The 5772-nt window shown below is 40.2% G+C and overlaps 1 long non-coding RNA gene across 1 annotated transcript; it reads left to right on the forward strand.

Moving 5' to 3' along the window:
• The first annotated feature begins 404 nt into the window (after nucleotides 1–404).
• LOC113299986 lies at nucleotides 405–2293 on the forward strand. Its single transcript, XR_003335327.1, has 2 exons — nucleotides 405–1874; nucleotides 1979–2293. It is a non-coding gene; the product is annotated as an uncharacterized LOC113299986 (long non-coding RNA).
• The last annotated feature ends 3479 nt before the right edge of the window (nucleotides 2294–5772 follow it).

Raw genomic sequence — 5772 nt, forward strand, 5'->3', positions numbered from 1 at the left:
CTTGATATGTCTATATTCCGCAAGGAATTTGAAGAATATATCAAAATATGGTGAGTGCCTATGCCGCTCTTCATATTGTATTGAAACTCAAGCTCCTAGATGAATTGTTCACCAGTATAGAGCCTAATGAGTATTTACTAATGAAATGAGCCATTTAAAAGTGTTGAGTGCCTAAGCCTCTTCGCTCATATCTTATCTTACTAATATAAAGAAAAGAGGTCATTGTTTGGTACGACCTTTGAGTTTGGTCCGGACACCCCGGAATTACTATGTTGTCCTTTAATAAAAATCAGCCACACACTTGGTATAATACGTCAATATCAAGATACTCAAGGGTACAACCGTAAGTAACGTTTTGATTCTCTTTTCTATTCGCTTCTTCATTCAGACGAAACAAAATCACTTGATTTTGGTTCACAACTATGTGATTTTCATCCCATCGAAAATTCAAGGCACCAAATCTATTATCACTCTTACAATGGAATTGAAGTGCTGCTGCCGAGATGGTGATAGTACATGAGGTGAAGAAGAAGTTTGTAACGGAGATGGTGAGATGCGCTGTTGCCTGAGGTGAAGAAGAAGAGAAAGCAGAGAAGCAAAATAAGGAGGACACAAAAAGGAATTAATTGTAAGTATGGATAGAACCCTAATTGCGAATTTACTGTAATTGAACCCTAATTTGCTAAATTGCTATTTACCTGATCGGAGTTGGATTTTTCGAATACCACACCTTTCCACCACTGACTCCATTAACTCCGTCAAAACCAACTCTCATTGTCCCAAAATTACAGTTACGTCATCGAGTTGATTTTGTTCGCATCGGTTTGAACTCTGATGAATTTAGTTACTGATCAACGAAGGATTGGCAAGAAAAAAATTTCTAAACAGGTATGTGGGAATTATGTTAGGGGTTTTGGAGTGTGGACTCACATTTTTATTCTTTTTGAGACGTATGTGGGTTTACATTTCATTTTATTGGATCGTTGCATTCGATTGTACTTTTGATTTCCCCAAACAAGTTTATAAGAATTAGGCGTAACTTTCTGAATTTGCGTAACCACTACTAATTTCGAAAGCATTCACTTCAACGCCCAAAAATAAGGTGACTTTCGCACTCAATTTCAACAACAGCTATTACTTAGTTTTGTTTTGTTAGCTTTGAAAATTGATTAGGTATATAACATCCGACATACAATGAATTGAAAACTTAGCTTAAAAAGTTACTTATTAGGGAATATTGATTTGAGCCTGAGCTCATGGGAATTTTATACATACTGATTTCTGAAGTGTCATATGAAATGTTCAATTTTTTCCATACTTCTAAGTGTTTGTTGAAATGCATAATAGAAAATAATGTTCAGTTTCAGCTGTTTTGCGTTGGTTCTTTCTTCACTTTTTTAAGTTTGGAACTATCCAGTATCAGCACTTGATATCAGCAACTATTAGAAGTATCTAAACATCACAGCCGAAGTTAAATGAATATCACTACCAATTAGCGGCGTGGTCTCTAAATCCCATAATTTTTACTCCTCAATCACGAGCACAATGGCCTTCCAGTAGTCCGGCACTGAATACATCAGTATGATGGCATGCTTTTCTGTAATTTTCTTCATTTATATCTAAATTGCTTCTGTTAGTTACTGCATTTCTGTAGAAGAAGAAAAATGGGCTTGAACTGGTGTCTCAGCAAGCAAATTTTCATAGTTAGACATCTACTTAAGGTCGGTCGACATTCTGGAAGCCATGAACTGCAACTAATTGTGGCAGCATACATCCCGAACTGAATTTGTCGGTGATGGGCTAAAAGCTCGGAACCTGATAACTCTGAAAGGTCGTTGGCTTCTACTAGCAGACGAGTTGAAACTGAACACCAGGTGATTAAACTTAAAATTGGCAGTACTATTATTTTGTAGTTTAATTTGATATAGCATGTGTGTCTAGCCCTTCATATGGACACTGACTCACTGGAGGTTTTCAGAAGCTGATTTGCTAGCTGGACTGGAGCGAATTTGTATCACAAATTTTTATCATGGAACGCAAGAGGTGCACGTATCACCAAAATGTGTATTGCAAGTTGAAACTAACACATGAAGGACTATTGTCTTAGGAAGTTTTTTTCTTTCTTTTGAGTGTTTCAAGATTCAACTTCAGTTAGCTCTATACGTTTCTGCTTTTCAATTTTAACACGGTATATATGATCGAGAGAAAAAGTTGGAACATACAAGCACACATTTTTAGTTAAGTAGTTGTTTTTGATTGAAAATTTATTGAATGAAAATTTTTTGGAACAAAATGGCAGGCGCATCACGCGTGCGTGTTATACTAGTATGTATTGAGCAATTCAATATATTTATGAATATAAAATTTACTCATAATGGTGCATGTAGTAACAATCCCAAATATTCTATAAATTTTATCTTGCACCAACATTATTCACTAATGCATAGCCTTCCTAGTGTTTTCCTATGCTATATTCCCCAGCCAAACTCTCAATATTGGCATGACATGACGATTAATGTTCACCCGCAATGGAGTAGCATGAATCTCCCGAAGTGTCAGTACTTAGACCTGCATGAAAACACCCACATTGGCTACACCACCCTCTGACAAAGAGATCAGCGCGTGCGCACACCTTTTAATTCAAAGTTGGCGCCATCGAACGCGTTTAAATTCCTTAAGGAAAATCTAGACCGTCCACATCAGTCTTAGAAACGATCACGGCTACACAATTTGGCCACGCAATTCAACAAGCCTGGCCAAGCCCTGGCGGAAATAGGAAACCATCATGATGACCATCGGCGGGCCCACCAACGCCCCAACTGATCGGACCTTGCCTAAACGCATCCCAACGTTGTCAAACACCAACCCTAAGTAGGGTGGTCACGCTGTGGAAAGAAGCTCGAACGAGCATAGACTATCTAAAACAGTCTTAAAAGTGTCACAGCCGTCCAACTTTGCCAGCCTGGTTGGACAGCTTAGATTACTCCAGGAGTGATTAGGAAAGTGCTAGCACGCACACCGATAGGACCACTAGTGCCCTAGTGGATCCAGTCCCATTCCCTCAGCCACAAGCGCTTTGAACGCCGACCCCCAAATATGGGTGATGGCGCTGTACAAAATAGCTCGAACGATCTGAGACTGTTAAGAAGAGTCTCAAAACACATCACAACCGTCCAACTTTGCCAGACTAGTTGGACGGTTTATATCTTCCTACAAACGATTAAAGAAGTATCAGCATGATCATTGGAAGACCCACTTTCCCCTTGAACAATCGACTTGCCGGCTGCTAGCCTATAGGACGCTAAATCGATCGCCCAAACTCGAGCAAATGCGTTGTGAGAAAAGCCCTAATTTGGGTTGCGGCCAAACACAGCTGTCGCAGATCGATCATGACCGTCCAATTTTGCCGCCCTAGTTAGACAGCTTGGATCGCATCTCGAGCATCCAAAGAAGTGCCAATGCGTCCACTGTTGGCCCAACTTCTCCCTTGGCCGATCGACCTCTCCATGGAAAAACCGGAACATACCAAATCGTTTGCCCAAAGTAGCTTGAACGCGCTGCTTTGAAAACCCTAAAATTGCGTTTGCGGCAACACCCTACTGTCGCAAATCAATCGCGGCCATCCATCTTCGTAGGCCTAGTTGAGCGGCTTAGATTCAATCTCAGGCTCCCCGAAGATGTCAGTGTGATCACCGTTGACCCACCTCTATACATAGCCGACCGGCCTGTTTGAAAAAGGGCTCGATGTCCCAGAGCGCACGCTCAAAGAGGGGTTGGTTGGGCAGTTCGAAACCCTAAAAATAATAATTAGCGGCAGCGTTCAACTGCCGCAAATCATCTTGTCCGACCAACTTTTCTAGCTTGATCGGACGGTTTAGATCGAATTCTAGGAATCCAGGAGGATGAAGCCATAATCACTGATCATCCCTCTTCCGTGAGAAGTGATCGACCAAGTGATGGCGGGTCCCTAGAGCCACCAAGCGATCACCCAAGAGTGGTCGATCATGCTACCTCCTTTAAGATGCTAATCCGCGACTTGTTCAATCAAGCTTTAAAACAACAATGCAACATGCACATCGATTATTTTGAGCTTCTTGCTTAAAAGCGATGCTTCACATGCATCAAATACATGCGATATTCTATAAATATCGGCTTCATAAATAACTTAGTTATTTAACCTAGCAACACCATGTGTTATTCTTTGCGGCAAGTCCCACGACTTGGGCCACCTATTCGAGACATCAAACATGTCACAAACTGGGGGTATTGGTTTGGCGGTTTACAACATGCGGTGTGCAACGCGCCGTTACGAGAACGTGTCGGGAAAGGACGGACGGTTAACAATGATAGAGAAGTGGGTGAAGGAGTGACCACGTGATGATCACCATCTCCTACACAACCACACTACTCCATCACTTAACCTTCTCCACTTCCTACGAGAAGTGGGTGAAGGAGTGACCGCCGTTAGAAGAGATTTTTGATCTACACTTAGATCTTGAATTTTCGGTTTTATACAGTCTCCCTCCATATCTAGTATCAGGACATTTCCTTTGATAATGCCCTCTTTGCTTGCACTGGCAACAAACACCAGAAGTATTACGGTTTCTGGATCTAGATTCCACAATTTTATTTAGCCTTGCCTCTTTGCCTTTTGATACATTCATACCATGTGATGACTTTCCAAAGAAATTGAGTTTATCTCTCAGTTTCTGATTTTCTGCTTTTAATTTCCTTATCTCATCTTGACTACATTTAATGTCGAGAATGAGTTTAGATACTTGTACCTTTTCGGAATATTGAGAGACCTCGATTTTCTCCAGTCGCTTGTTAAAATTTCTTTATCATTGAGAAAGCTATGTTTGAGTTGATGAAGCGATGATTTTATTCCAGTGATGCCATATTCAAGAAGGTGAGTTCTTTTGTCTTTACATGAAATCATTTCTTTGAAAATCGAAGGGGTAAACTCTTCTTGAGTATCTAGAGTTGGAAGGATTTCAGAGTCATAGACTTCTGCAATGGTTGCAGCATGATCCATCACATCAACTTATTCATTCTCATTAGGACAATAATCAAGTGTGGCAAGGTTGGACAATCTGGAGAAATATGACCAAACCTTCTGCACTTGTAGCATTGAGGAATAATATCATCATCATACCAAGTGTCTTCATATTTATGTGAAGGAAGGTAGGGCTAGTGGGGATGAAGAAGAATGGGCAAGTTTGTATGATTTTGGAATTAGTTCATCTGACATCCAAGAACTATGTGATTGATTATTGTATAAAATCACCAATCATGGGTTTAACGTTTTTACCAAAACAAGTTTCGGTTCTACCTCTATGTGGGTACTAGGATCGGTCACACTAGTTACCAAAAGTTGGTTGACTAGCTAGGTACTAGGATCGTTTACCACATACTCATGGTACTTACTTGTGATCGGTTGCACAAGTCATAGGATCAGTTACCAATTACTAAGACTTGTTGCAACTCTTACAAGGATCGATTCCCCATGTTTGTGATCGGTCACACCTCTTACTAGGATCGGTTCCCGAATATCTAGAGTTGGTCACACCAATTACAAAATATCGATCATACCATCTTAGGTGATTACTTAAGATCAGTTTCACTAATAAAAGTCATACCAATACAAAAGTCAGGCCTCGTGATTAGTTTTACCAAGATACATAAACAAGTTATGAACGGTTATACTCAATCAAACATATTGGTAATCCAAAGATTTGCAATGAATAACACTACCAATAATCCTAGCAATTT

Source organism: Papaver somniferum, chromosome 7 (genome assembly GCF_003573695.1).
Source record: "Papaver somniferum cultivar HN1 chromosome 7, ASM357369v1, whole genome shotgun sequence".
Taxonomy (NCBI): Eukaryota; Viridiplantae; Streptophyta; class Magnoliopsida; order Ranunculales; family Papaveraceae; genus Papaver; species Papaver somniferum.